The sequence below is a fragment of the Orcinus orca genome, chromosome 16 (assembly GCF_937001465.1).
Source record: "Orcinus orca chromosome 16, mOrcOrc1.1, whole genome shotgun sequence".
Taxonomy (NCBI): domain Eukaryota; kingdom Metazoa; phylum Chordata; class Mammalia; order Artiodactyla; family Delphinidae; genus Orcinus; species Orcinus orca.
In genome coordinates, this window is record NC_064574.1 from 80,799,773 (window position 1) to 80,814,963 (window position 15,191).

At 51.3% G+C, this 15,191-nt stretch overlaps 1 long non-coding RNA gene across 1 annotated transcript; it reads right to left on the minus strand.

The window, feature by feature from the left end:
- Positions 1-594: 594 nt before the first annotated feature.
- On the minus strand, positions 595-2,988 carry LOC117200940 (uncharacterized). The gene is made up of 2 exons (XR_007472150.1): positions 1,936-2,988; positions 595-1,451 (listed from the first exon to the last, which is right to left on the minus strand). It is a non-coding gene; the product is annotated as an uncharacterized LOC117200940 (long non-coding RNA).
- Between the last annotated feature and the right edge of the window lie 12,203 nt (positions 2,989-15,191).

A 15,191-nucleotide genomic window follows, 5' to 3' on the forward strand; every position in this document is an offset into this window, starting at 1 on the left:
ACTCACCATACAGAGAGGTGAACTCCCAATAGGCCCAGACCTAAATGTGGAAAATAAAATTACAGAACTAATAGAAGATTATGCAGGAGAGTATCTTCGAGATTTTTGTATAGGGGAAGACTTTTTGAACTGGAGCTCCAAAACACAAACCATATAAGGGAAAGAAAAAATTTTTTTCTGTTCAACGAAGGGCACTGCAGAGACAATTAAGATATGGGTGTCCAGCTGGACATATTTGCAATATCTGAAATTGACAAGGGATTCACATCCAACAAATTCCTGCAAATCAATTTTTAAAAGACAAGCCACCCGAAGAAAAATAGGCAATGATTATGGAAGTTAAATGGCTAGCAAGCATTTTCGAAGATGTTCACTGGTAGCTTTGCACCCATCCAAAGACAGGTCTATGGAGACATGGGAACTGATGGGAGTAAACATGGGCACAGCCATTCGGGAGAGCCATCCGGCAAAGCAGCGAAACTAAGTTATGTGTAAATCTGATGACCTAGAAATGCAACTCCCAGAGAAACTCTCGTGTGGACTGGCCTTAAAAGCCTAAAAGAATAGACACAGAAAAAGACAAGATCCACAGAACACGTTCACATATATAATTTTAAAACACTTGCGTAGATGAAACAGCACGATATAACTTTCAAGCCTACCTTAATATATTAATGTATAATTAATATCTACCTGGCACATTGGAGTGGGCACTGATGGAGGAGGGGGAAGAGGAGGCAGGGAACAGAGGGCCAAGTTGATAAGAAATGACCCTTGCCTGGATTGTTGACTGTGGGGTGATGGGAGATGTGTAACCAGCTCAGCCCTCTGCACCTGAGGTCCAGTTAAAATTGCTCCAGGAGAGTTGGCACACTTGGTGCTATCACGATCACCTGGTCCCCATCCTGTGTAACAGACTTGAGCCTCTGTGTTCTTTGATGGTGATTCTGCTCCTCCCCCAAGTGTGAGAACAACTGTTGCAAGAGAAGAGCCATGCTATGGGTTGAAGTGTGTCCCCCCACCTCCCCATTTGTATTTTGGAGTCCTAACCTCCAGTACCCCAGCACGTGACCTTATTTGGAAATAGGGTCTTGCAAATGTAGTGAGTTAAATTGAGATGAAGTCATACTGGAGTACGCTGGGCCTTAATCCAATGGGACCGGAGTCCTTACACAAAGGGCAAGTTTGGACGCAGAGACTCGCACACAAGGAGAATGCCGTCTAAAGGTGAAGGCGGAAGGGATGATGCTTCTACAAGCCCAAAAATGCCAAGATTGCCAGCCAACCATTAGAAGCCAGGAGAGAGGCATGGAACAGATTCTTCCTCATGGCCCTCAGAAGACACCAATTCTGCTGACACCTTAATCTTGGACTCCCAGCCTCCAGAATTGCTGCAGAATACATGCTTGTTGTGTAAGCCACCCAGTTTGTAGCGCTTTGTCGTGGCAGCCCTAGGAAACGAATACAGGGGGTTAGCCTCTCCTTGGAGTGTGTGTGTGTGTGGGGGGTCTTGAGCTGGTGCCTGGTAAGTCTTGGGGGGTCGGCCAGACCTGTGGGGCTGCTCCTGAGAAGAGCATCAGGGTTCCTGGGCTCAGCCTGCCTTCTAGGTTCAAGAGTGGGGGAAAGCACAGCAAATGCTTAGTTGCTCTAGCATCAAATTAGGCGTCTCTGACTTATTGGACCAAATCCCAGCCCTGGATATTCTCAGCCTTGGTCTCTGCAGTGCAGACAGCCCCATTTCAGTAAGGGAGGAAGTTGAAGAGAAAACAGCCGAGTACCTGTGTCCCACTCCCCTACCTCCCCACCCCGGAAGGTTTTAGCTCAACCCTGGGCATGAGAGAGCCAGGAGCATCTTCCCTTTCATTTCCATCTGGTCTACCCTGCAACATAGAAACAGACATCTCCAATGCTGTTGAAAGAGGGCCCCCATCCTACCGGGCAGAGAACCTTCATCCTGATGGAGGTGTTGGGAGAAAGCTGGCCTTGAAAGCGATCAGGACCTAGTGGCCCTGGTGTGGGAGAGAGGGCAGTCTGCTTTCCTAAAGGCTTGTTCACATAGCTGGCTTTCAGACTAAACACGCCCAATGCAAACCTACCTCTTCCTACGTGGGTAACCACGAGCAAGTGATTTAACCCTTCAACTCCTCAGTTTCCTCATCTGTAAAAAGGAGCTAAAGGTCCTTGCCTCCTAGGACTATTGTAAGGATCAAATGAAATAACTATGTGCTTTCAAACCTTTTCCATGAGTGGCACACGTGAAAACATGATTGCATTGGTAACAGGTCACCTGAGGGTAGGGCACCAGTCTCTGGCAAGCCCCGTGGTGGGTGGTCCAAGGGCAGGGGGCTCCCTCTCTCCACCCACCTGTGACCCTTTCAGGGCACACTGGGTTGAGGCGCCTAGGTTGGGAAGCTATGACTTAATGCACATGCATGCTTGGCACCAGGCCTGGCAGAGAGCAAAGCCTCACAAATGCTTGAGCTGTGACGGCGATCAGGAAGATTGTGGAAATCTGGAGATGCCACCTGGCAGGGGTCACCAACAGCCTGTAATGGTTGTGGGGGAGAAAGTCACTCAGCGCTGGACAGACATGACGGGTCTTCTTTTCTTGAAGATTCAAAAATCGAATCCTGTAGAAACGGGGGGGAGGGGGAGGGCAGAGCCAGCAGGCTGCCACTTTATCTCGAAAACCAGACCTGCTGGGATTCCTGAAGCCACACCAAGAGAACCTTGTGGCCTGCCACCAAGATCAACGCTGGTGAGCTCTGCTCTGGACAGACACATCTGGCACAGGCTGAGTCTCCAGGGCTGGGACCTGAGAGCGGGTTGCTGACGGCAGATCTTCAGCCTTTAACTTGGCCAGAAGTTGCGCCGTGAGGGGATGCACTATGGACACCACAGCTCTGCCCACTGTCCTCCTCCTCGATCCTGGCTTCCCCCCCCCACCGCTGCATGTCCCCCTACTAGCCTTCAGCCTGGTTGCTGCTTCTGACTCACCTTCACTCCCACGACTGGGCGTTGGGCTTGTTTCCGCTGAGTTTGCTGCTCCATACACTCCTCTGGGCCTGAGTTGCTCTTGACCTTAGCAAACCCCAGCCCCTGGGGCTCCACCTTGATGCTGGCTGACCTGTCCTCCCCGCCCCCACCCCGCGCTGCCTCCCTGCCCTTGGCTCTCTCCAGGCACTGAGCTAATCAGGCTGATTATTGCCCAGGTCCAATTCCACTTTCCTTGGCTACAACGCGCAGTAAATTTCCTCCGCCGCCGGGCTCCCCTGTGAGCCCTGCCTCTTGTCAGGCAGCCCGACTCAGGAAGCCGCCAGCTCCCTGCCGGCTGTATCATCACAGATGAATCAGGCCTGACCAACCTGGGGGGTGTAATCTAAACGCCATCGACAGAGTCACATCACCCTCAGCAGCAAAACGCAATTGTCACGTCTTCCCAGGTCTAGTAAAATCTCTGGGGTTCTAAATGCCAAGACCCTCACTGTTATCCGAAAGATGACACTAGAATCTGCCTGCACAGAGCTGACTTTTAGAGGAAGATTTGGAAAATCTCCCTCGTCTCTACACGTTGTGAGGGTAGGCTAATGGCATCGGTCTTAGTTTATCATCAGGGAGTGGTCCTTGAACTTCCAGCCTTATTTCATACTTGACCCATTCCCAGGGTCTCAGGGTGACTGGATCTGACCCGGAAAGATCCAGAGAAGGAGAAGAAAGGCAATCAGGTTGTTTATTTATTCCCAAACCCCAGCGCCCCTGTGATGGAAAAAGAGCCTTTGCCGACCATTCCTTTGGTCTTGATCTCTCCAGAGAGGGCAAGGCTTGGCTGTGGGAGGGAAGGATGTACAAGTGCCCATGGCATGCATGGCCTGAATTGGATACCATGGCCCCAAACGTGGGGCTTTCTGTAGGATCAGAGATAAGTACGTATGAAACAATTAGAGAACACATAAGAATTCAGTTATGTCATGCTGACACAAGCCAAAAGGAGACTAGAGAGGGATGGGATGAATGTGGCAGGAACTTTGTGGAGATGAGTCTTGATTCAATTAAATTTAACAAGCATTAATAGCATCTTCTGTGCACAAGGCACCGTGTTAGGCATTGTGGGAGCACAGAAGGGAACAAAGCCACAACCTCACCCTGAGGGGACAGTGTAGGGAAAATTAAGAATGTGATGTAAGAAGTATACATAGCAGTGTTAAGGGGTGCTATGGACTGAATGTGCCCCTTCCCCAAGTCCTTACGCTGAAGCCCTAGCCACCAATGTGATGGCTTTTGGAGATGGGGCCTTTAGGAGGTGGAGTGAGCTGAGGTCATGAGAGTGGAGCCTTTTTCTGATGGGATTAATGCTCTTATAAGAAGAGACACCAGACAGCTTTTGCTTTTTTTGACTCCTCCCCACCTCCAGTGTGTGCACGCACAAAAAAGTGGTCAGGTGAGCACACGGCAAGCAAGGGACCAGTGTGCAAGCCAGGAAGAGAGCGCTCCCCAGAAAGCGATCTTGTCAGCGCCCTGTTCTTGGAGTTCCAGCCTCCAGAATTGTGAGAAAATCAATGTCTGTTGTTTAAGCTACCCAGTGTATGGTGTTTTGTTGTAGCAGCCAGAAAGACATAGATGAGAGAGATTATTTGTGAAGGGTTGTATCAGAGAGGACTTCCTGGAGGAAGCGGAATTGGCTTTTCAGGATGAGTCAGGTTCTAGAGAGGAAGGTGTGGGAAGTGTATTGCAAAAAGACAGCTGACTATGAACAAGGAAATGGGCTCTCACCAGACACTGAATCTGTCAGCACCTGGATGTTGGAGTTCCTGATCTTCAGAACTGTGAGAAATAAAGGTCTGTTGCTTTTAAGCCATCCAGTATATGGCTATATAAGCCCTAATATATATAAGCCCTACTATATAAGCCCGAATGGACCAAGACACCCCAGTTTTAGGAGCTGAGTAGTTTGATGGCAAATATGAGAAGAAACCAAGGGAAGGCTAAAGACATGGGGGAGAAGCCAAACGGTGCCTGCAGATGCTGTAAGTGTCCGTGAGGGGGCAGCAGAGATTAGCCTCTTTCTTAGGTTAAGGTTTAAGTGGAGTGGCCTGTGGGAGACACCTTGCAGAACAAAATGAATCCTGAGCTGCATGACAGGGATAGTGATAAAGCATCCTAATAATGTTAAAAATGATAGCAGGGCTTCCCTGGTGGCGCAGTGGTTGAGAGTCCGCCTGCCGATGCAGGGAACACGGGTTCGTGCCCCGGTCTGGGAAGATCCCACATGCCGCGGAGGGGCTGGGCCCGTGAGCCATGGCCGCTGAGCCTGCGCGTCCGGAGCCTGTGCTCCGCAATGGGAGAGGCCACAACAGTGAGAGGCCCGCATACTGCAAAAAAAAAAAAAAAAAAAAGATAGCAATGAGGGGGACTTTAGAAACAGCCAAGTCTTTATTCAGCAGAAGGCAAAACTGAGTCCAAATGCTCAAATATGAACTTTCCCGAACTTAACCCAGAGATTTGATGAGAAAGCTGGAAAGAGAACCCAAGACTCCACCTCTTCAGTCTATGGAAAGACACATGAGCTCATTTCCAGAAGGAGAACTTAGTTCTCTCACAGGAGGAAGTAAGTCCCTGTATCGTGTGAGTGAGTTACGCGTGGGTTCTGCCTCACTCGGGGCATCCTCGTCGGTCAGCAAATGATGATGGGGGAGGTCAGGGCCTGGCACTCTTCCTGGCTGCAGACTTCCCTCTGGTCATCTTGAAGCCAAACTTATCAGACTCTACATCCCGGGGGAGAGGAGGAGAGAGAGACAAACAAGTGATAAAAGGAAGCTTGCATAGGGCATTGACTGGAGAAAGTCTGGGAACCATGAAAAATTTAATGAAGTTGTTTTGTTGTTTTAGCTATTAAGCAGAGATGATTACATTGACAAAAAAAAAAATTAGAACCTGCTGATAAAAATAAGAACTTAAAAAATACTCATAATGCTATATACTCAAAGAAAACACTATATACTTTAAAACATATGTTTTTCATAGAAATGGAATGCAATAAATCTTACGCGAGCATTCTGTCTAATGGAAAGTTCAGTCCAGTGTTAAGCGATCACGGCTGTAAGCGAGTTGATTGGGGGCGCTGTCCTTGGTGCTGAAACTGAGCAAGCAGGAGGAAGAACCTTCCTGGAATGAGAGGGAGGCCTTCGCCTGATATCGTGACAAGCCTATCAGAGCTTCCATGGTGTTTCTACTTGAGAGTTTCCAAACACTGTGGTCTCTCTCCTCTCCCTCCTTGGTAAGTTCAGGCGTACAGGAAGACAGAAGGGAGACCATCGTCTTTAGAGAGGTGACCAACACCAGCAGTTGCCATGGACTATAAAATCTGGTTCTTTGCTAGCCTACTGGGGGTTGTTCCAATCCCTTTGCATGAAGGTGCCCCCTTCTCAGTACCCCAGGGCTGCAATACCTCACTTCATAGCTCGTCCATAGATGCTGGCACTGGGGGTCTTCCTGGGATACATACCTTTCTCCATCCCAGACAGCCCTGTGCTCACTGCGATCTGAAAGAGAAAGGGAAGTTAGAGCTCCTGGAGCTATAGCGCTCCTTCGCGTTCTGGGCGGAGGGGCCCTTCATTCTCTCGCAAGCCCTATGGGGCCCCCACTGCCCCCTGGAGGGGCTTTGGCACTGCAGCCACCTTGTTTATTTCACAGCCGAGAAATCGGGCATCAGAACTTAACCCACACAGAAGCAAAGCAAGAAGATTGGGGTGGGGGGTGAGGCCTTGCAGGTCTTTGGGGAGGTGGGAGCAATGTCCAATCGTGAAGCTGTAAGAAGGGGAGCTCGTGCCCGATTCAGGAGCCAGATTTCAGGGAAGTTAGTAAGTACACATGACGAAGTCCCTTCCAATGGAATGTGACCACAGTGATGGACGCCACTTCCAGACCTGGTCCATACAACTTCCCTGATGGTACTAATTGCTCTGCCAGTTAGAGACACGTGGTGAGGAGATCCAAGGGAATAGCAAAGCCTCTGGAAGAAGGAACCTAGATCCCTGAAGCACCACATGGAGGAAAGCTAGCTGCCAACCAGGAACACTGTTACATAAGCAAGAAGAAGAACCTTCTTTTGTGGTGGAGTCATTATACATTTGGGGCATACTTGTCATAGCAGATACAAAAATGTCCTGACTGCTACAGTGAAGGGTGCCGCTTAACCCCAGGAACAGAATGACTCTAGTCGCCCCAAATAAATTCAGACCTGTAGTATTAGTATTAATATTTTTGTATCAAATAATCTCTTCGCATTTGGGATTTAATATATTTATAACATTCAAGAGAATTTGGCCTATTGGAATGTCAACCTTGTTTCAATATAAAATATATAATTAAGTGAGTGACTTAGACTTGTAATTTTACATTAAAACCTTGCTAAGGTTATAAACAGTATCAGAACACTTAGAAGAACTTAGGATTCATCATATAGATGCATTTAATTTATTAGGTTAGTAGAATTACCTTAGGTTGGGGGAAGCTTAAAAAAACATATATTTAATCGTATGAGATTTGTGGAGTTTCTTGAGTCATTGGAAAGATTTTGTTTGTTAATCAAAAAATGGAAAACTTTTGGGCTTCCCTGGTGGCGCAGTGGTTGAGAGTCCGCCTGCCGATGCAGGGGACGCGGGTTCGTGCCCCGGTCCGGGAAGATCCCACAAGCCGCGGAGCGGCTGGGCCCGTGAGCCATGGCCGCTGAGCCTGCGCGTCCGGAGCCTGTGCTCCGCGGCGGGGGAGGCCACAGCAGTGAGAGGCGCACGTACCGCAAAAAAAAAAAAAAAAAAAAAAAAAAGGAAAACTTTAAATAGGAAATGTAATGTATTCGTTTTATAAATGCAACGGTTCATGGACTTTAATTAACCAAGAATGTAAAATAGATTAAACACTAATCAAAGGCCTTAATCAAAGTAATCATTCTTTTGCTTCTGGCCAAAATAGAGCAACAGGATCCCTGTTACTAGTCAGCTGACCTATCGGCTAAAATAGGGAGATTTTTGTGGATTATCAAGGCAGGTCCAGTGTTATCACAGGAGCCCTTAAAAGCAGAGGAAAGGAGCAAAATGGAAATCAGAGAAATTCAAAGCATGAGGACCCGCCAATGCTGGCTCTGCAGGTGGAGGGGCCCCCCGGCAAACTCTCTTCTGCCAACCTGAATGAGTCTGGAAGCGGATTCCTCCACAGAGCCCCCAGCAAGGGACACAGCCCTGCTGACACCTTGATTTCAGCCTAGTGAGAGCCTAAGCTGGGAACCCAGCCGACCCATGCCTATGCCCAGGCTTCTGACCCACGAAACTGTGGAATAATCAGAGGGTGTTGTTTTAACTGACTAAGTTTGTGGTACTTTGTCAGGGCAGCAATAGAAAGCCAATAGACTCAAGTCTTCTCCTTTGCTGCAGGGAATCTGAATATCCTTGTACACACGACCTTGGATGGGTCTGTGAGTGTATCTATAGGGTAAATCCCTAAACATCAGAATTGCCTTGTGAAAGGGCATAAGTATTTAATACTGTGTCACTTCTTTCTATAGAATTATAGCAATTGCATTCCCTCTGCCCCTCTGCAGCCGTGTCTGTTTCCCACACTCAATGTGCTATCTAGCTTTTTGATCCTTGGCAATTGTTACACATTGAATTGTGCTCCCCCCGCCCCTCCAAAGATGTACTGAAATCCTGACCTTATTTGGAGATACGTCTTTACAGAGGTAATTAAGTTAAAATGAGGTTGTTAGGAAAAACCTTAATCCAAAATGACTGGTGTCCTTGTCAAAAGGGGAAGTTTGGACACAGACACGCACACAGAGAAGGACACGTGAAGATGAAGGGCAAAGATCAGGGTGATGAGGTTACAAGCCAAGGAGGCCAAGGTCGCCAGCCAATCACCTGCGGCCAGGGGAGGGGCCTGGAACAGATCCTCCCTCTGCCGCTTTTAGAGGGCGCACAGCCCTGCTGATACCTTGGCTTTGGACTTCTGGCCTCTGTAACTGTGAGACAATAAATTTCTGTTGTTTTAAGTCACCCTGTTTGTGCTACCTTGTTACAGCAGCCCTAGGAAACGAATGGACTGGAGCCAGGTAACGGATTAAAGATAGGACCTCTTGGTAGTTTGAAATTTTTTTCTTTTTCTAGCTGCACTGTGGGGCTTGCAGAATCTTAGTTGCCCCACCAGGGATTGAACCCAGGGCCATGCAGTGAATGTATCAAGTCCTAACCCCTGGACCGCCAGGGAACTCCCGTAATTTGAATTTTTATCTCTGCCTATACCCCCTCCCTCTTGTTTATTTTTTGTTTGTTTTTTGGTTTTTTTGTTTTTGCGGTACGCAGGCCTCTCACTGTCGTGGCCTCTCCCATTGCAGAGCACAGCCTCCGGATGCGCAGGCTCAGCAGACATGGCTCACGGGCCCAGCCGCTCCGCGGCATGTGGGATCTTCCCGGACCGGGGCACGAACCCGTGTTCCCTGCATCGGCAGGCGGACTCCCAACAACTGCGCCACCAGGGAAGCCCTATTTTTTGTTTGGTTTTTTTTTTTTTACTCCCTGTCTCTTGAAAAACAGTCTTCCCTTGGCTTCTGAGTTGCTGGACTCCCTCAGTTTCTGCCCCCCCCACCCCGCCCCCTCCCCATCCCAACACCCCGGGCCATTCTGACCACTCCCTTGTGTATCTCTTGCTCTGGCCTCCCCTCTCAATGGCAGACATCACGTGATGATCTAGGCATCCCAGCCTTGTTCAAAACAGAACTCTTGACTTCTATCTTCTATGCTAGACAACCTCTCAGAAAGCAACCTTCTACCAGCTGCTGAAGCCCAGCACCTTGGAAGGCATCCCAGTTCTGTTTCCCCCTCACCTCCTTCATCTGCTCCATGAGCCAGCTTCCGGCAGAGTAGATCCTGAACAGGCCCACTTTTTTCCATTTCTCCTGTAAGTCCCAGGTCAGCACTGCTGTCAGTTCCCACCCAGATTACTGCCACAGCCTCCCTGGAACTGAGCAGGACCCTGTGGAGCCCCTGGACATGGAAGCCTTTCTGTGTCCCCCATTTCTTGTTTGTAGGGAATAGACTCCAGCCTCCACGACCTTCCCTGAGTCCCAAAGGACAGATTCGAACAGTTGCTAATCAGGGAAGGGAGGGGATGCAGAGACAAGGGAGAAGCTGCCGAGAAACAATGGTGCAGCCTTGGGGCAGGTCCTGGTTCCACCGCAAGGAATACACAGAACAATACCTGTGAGCTCTTTACAGAACTAAAACCCCCAACAAATGGAAGACGTTAGTATTCTTCATTCCAGAGAAGACCACCTGAGGCCAGACTAAAGGAACCAGAGAAGCTCATCAAGAGACTACCTGAGATCAGATTAAATGAGTGCAGGCCCTTCACATACCCTAATCCTTACCGCCAATCCTGCCTTTGAAACATTGCTATAAAACTCCTCACCAAATCCCTCCAGGTTGGGACACACAGTTTTGAGGGGCACAAGCCCGCTGTGTCCCCCTTTGTTTGGCAGAGCAATAAAGCTATTCTTTTCTACTTCACCCAAAACTCTGTCTCTGAGATTCAGTTGGGCACCAGTGCACAGAGGCTGGAGTTTTCAGCATCATCGCCGCCCACCTTGCTTCCCACTTGGGCTCCCACACCAAACAGTCCTTTACACCACAGCTAGAGGGATCTCTTCAAAACACATCTGTCAGATTACTCCCGTGCTTGAAACTCCTCATGGCCTCTGTTATGGGTTGAATTGTGTCCCCCTCCCCAAATTCATATGGTGAAGTCCTAACCCCTAGTACCACAGAATGTGACATTTGGAAATAGGGTCATTGCAGATATAATTAGTTAAGATGAGGTCACACTGGAGTAGGGTGGGCCTCTAATTGAAAACGACTGGCTTCCTTATGAAAAGGGGATGTTTGGACACAGATATGCACACAGGCAGCAGGACACGTGAAGGTAAAGGGCGAGATAAGGGTGCTGTGGCCACAAGCCAAGGGACACCAAGATCGCCAGTCAGCCACCAGAAGCCAGGACAGAGGCCCGGAACAGACACTTCCCTGCCAACCTCAGAGGGAGCACGTCCTGCTGACAGCTTGGTTTTGGACTTCTGGCCTCTGTGACTGTGAGACAATAAACTCCTGTCCTTCTAAGCCACTCGGGTTGTGGGAATGTGTTACAGCAACCACAGGAAGCACATACAATCTCTTTCTGGTCACCTGTGGTCGCAGGGGTGGGTTCTAGGGGAGAGAAGTTAGTGGAGACCCCCAGGAAGCTCCCTCAGAGGAGGTGGGCCTTATTCGGGGTGGGATAGGGGGTGTGGGAGGGATAGACGCTTGAGTCTGTCTTCCCCAGACTCTCAGAAGGAGGACAAGGGTAGGATGGTGGTGGAAACAGGGACCAGGGGCAAATGAAAGGGCCCAGGTCAGATGATGTCAGGCAGGTGAGGATAAGGGGGAGGGCGGAAAGGACAGAGGGACCTGCTGTAGACAGAGGACTGAGCAACCAGGCCTTGGTCCCATTCGTGTGGAAGGCGAGAAGGCACTTGCTAAGGCTAGACAGGGCTGCCCTGGGCTGAAATGGTTCGTGTTTCTTTCATGTACAATATAACTGGGGTGTGCTGAAAGCGGGGGCAGCGGGAGAGGGTGTGTCTTCTGGGAAAGGGAAAGGCCGAGCACAGGCCACCAGGATGTAGCTCACGGCCCACGCCCCATCCTGCCATCCTTAGCCCCATAGCCTGAGGAGGTATATGGTTCCGGGTCCCCAGAGAAGAAACATGGGAGAGTCAGATGCCACTCAGAGCTGGTCAGGGGTCTCCAGACCAGTGAATGCCAGGCCCAGAGAAAAGGCCACAGAATCCTGGGCAACAGGAGCAGAGAGTCTGAAAGGCTCCATTTCACAGAGGGGGAGACTGAGGCCAGAGATGCGATGAGTCCCAGTGTGCAGAAAGTGGTTAGAGGCTAAGGGTTGATGGAGGAAAGGTGGGGAGAATAGAAGGGGAAGAAAGGGAGAGGGAAGGGAAGAGAGGGCCAGAAAAAGGGAAGGGAGAAGCAGGAAGAAAGAGGGCGGGGCAGGGGAGGGTGGAGGCATCTGAGAGGGAGGCGGGAAAGGCACATCACAGTGCCCCAAGTGCCCCCATTAGAGATAAGTGACTAAGAGTCTGGAAGGCATTGAAAGTTCCGGAAAGAGGGTGTCAGTCTTACTACAGATAAGATAGCAGCTATTGGTTCTGTTACCCTGGGAATCTATGCGAAGGAGTGGCAGGGTTCAAATCAGTGCCGCACTCCCCGCCTTAGAGCAAGCCAAGCCACTGCTCCGCCCTGCCCCAGCCTCCCTCACCCTCTTCCCACCTCCATCCTCTTCATTTGCCCAGTCAGTCCTCAGGCTGGCCCCCAGAGAAGGCCCTGCCTCCTGTGGGCAGGTTTGGACCAAGGAGGCCACAGCCTCCATGATTATGCTTAGGTGTGCTTTCTCCCCCTCCCTCACCCCATTTCCTCCTTGAAGGAGAGTTGTCCAGGGTCGGGGACAGGGTGTCAGGAGCCCCCACTGCTCCTGGGGTCGTGAACTTAGGGCAGGACACAGGCCAGGACATGGCTGTTTGAATGACATCTACAGGGCCCAGCATAAGCCCTCCACTTCGGCCCCCAAACTCCCTTCCCTCCTCACCCAGGCGATCCCAGGATGACACCCCTAGAGGGTGGGAATCCTGAGGCCACAGTTTGATTTCAGCCTTTATTCCCTTCCCTCTTTCTCTGGGGGCAGGTGAGGGGCAGAGTAGATCCTGGAGGGTCCAACGAGGACCCGTTATCATCTTCTGCCAACCTGAACCCAGTCCTACGGCCATGGAGCCCAGGGCAGCTGAGTTGGAAGGAATCCTAGAGGCCCCAACCTTTGTCCTTTAGGGGGAGAAACTGAGGCCAGAGACAAACTGAGTTGCCCCATGGCACACGGCTGCTTCATGGCAGGATTAGAATCTGGGTTAGGGTTAGGGTTTGTCCCCAAACCCTATCTTGTGCCCATTTGGCTACAACAGTGGCCTTTCCCCTGATTCCGGGTTGCCTGACAGCCCTGTGACAACCTCAGGGCACAAGGCAGGGACGGGGTGACGCAGAAATGGCCAGGACAAGAGTTGGAGAGAGCTGAGATGTAAGACATTTGTCTTGTGTCATGTAAAGGAGAGCCCCGGGCATCTGGGGCAGGGGTGGGAGGTGCGAGGGGGTTGGAGGGGCATATTCGCGGGGTAAGGACAGACCCTACCATTGACTGAACAGCCGTCATGTGCCACAGATCATGACTGGGGCACTCTGTCTGATTCTCCATCCCTGACAAGTCAGTTTTCTTTTTCTTTTTCTTTTTTTAATGTTTATTTTAAAAAATAAATAAGGGGCTGTGCCTGCTGAAGCCCTGAAGGGCTTTCAGTAGTTGTGGTACACAGGCTCAGTAGTTGTGGCGCACGGGTTTAGTTGCTCCGCGGCATGTGGGATCTTCCCGGACCAGGGCTCGAACCCGTATCCCCTGCATTGGCAGGCAGATTCTTAACCACTGCACCACCAGGGAAGCCCTGCACCAGGTCTTAGTTGAGGCAGGCGGGCTCCTTAGTTGTGGCTCCAGGGCTCCTTAGTTGTGGCATTCGAACTCTTAGTTGTGGCATGCATGTAAGATCTAGTTCCCTGACCAGAGATTGAACCTGGGTCCCCTGCATTGGGAGTGTGGAGTCTTATCCACTGCACCACCAGGGAAGTCCGCAAGTCAGTTTTCTTATTCTCACTTTCTGGAGCAGAAACTGAGGCTCAGAGAGGCTAAGGCTAACTCAGATGAGCCCCAAAGCCCTGGCTCTTCCCCCAAATCTCACAGGGGAGGGGAGAGGAGTAGGCAAGGGGCAGGAGGCTGAGGGTACCCCCAACTGTGGCCCCAAGACACAGCCCTCCCTGGGCGTGGGCAGGTCCAGGAGATGGTAGGGCTGGGGCTGTGAGGGCAGTGGGTGGGCGGGCGTCATTCACCATGTGGGGGTGGGAGCTGAAGGACCAGAGGCAGCAGGCAGAGTGTCATTGTCACCAGTCTCGACTTTGGAGACTGGTGACTGAGTCTGGAAGGCAGCGTACCTGCCTTACACCCTTTCGGGAATTGGCGAAATGAAAGTCGGTCAAGAAATCCCAGAAATAAATGGGCCCCAAGCCCTTTGATCCCGAGACACCGGAGAGCTGGGGGTCATCTGAGGAAGCGTGGAAGCTTCACTAATGACTGGAGGTTCAGCTCTGTTCCAGGCCAAAGGGCAGAGGGAAGGGGAGCCCCTCCCTGGCTGGGCAGCACATAGGCACACAGGCCATCAGATTTGCCATCGCTCTGAAGGGACAGGCACAGGGCCTGAAGCAGCCTGGAAGAGCTAATGGGACCCCGGGAGGGAGGTGGAAGGTGGAGGAGAGGGTGGGCCTGAGCCTCCGAGGAGAAGGGTGCCCTGCTTTCGACTCCAGCCCCAGGGAATGCGACCCCTCTCCCCTCTTCTCAAGCCAGCTTTACCGCCGCTATGGGTACCCCACCAGGTCACAGGGTGCAGGTCATGGACGCAGCTGGGACAGTGCCCAGTTCCAGGATGACTGAGAGTTCTTGGGTCTGTGGGTTCACAGGTAAGCACAGCCCCTCTGGTCATCTGGAGTGACCTAGGCCCCTCTCAAGATCAGCAGGGCAAAGCACTCACTCTTTGGCCTTTCTGGGGGCTCCCCCCCTCCCTGGGCCCTAGGTCCACTCTCGGCCGCAGAGACCTCAGGCAGAGGTGGGCCCGCCACTGCCCCTGCTTGGAGCAGACAAAGGGCTCACTGCCCCACATGTGGGGCACAGGAAGGGGCCGAGCCTCCAACCTTGGAAGGAGTGCTCTCTTGAGAAGGACCCTCCCAGACATGCAGGCCTGCAACCAGGCCCCTGCCCTGCAGGGGAGGGGAGGAGACCACTCAGGCTACACTCTGCACTTTAAGACTTGCTCTTTTTTTTTCTTTTTTGCCGTACGCGGGCCTCTCACTGTTGTGGCCTCTCCCGTTGCGGAGCACAGGCTCCGGACGCGCAGGCTCAGCGGACATGGCTCACGGGCCCAGCCGCTCTGCGGCATGTGGGACCTTCCCGGACCGGGGCACGAACCCATGTCCCCTGCATCGGCAGGCGGACTCTCAACCACTGCGCCACCAGGGAAGCCC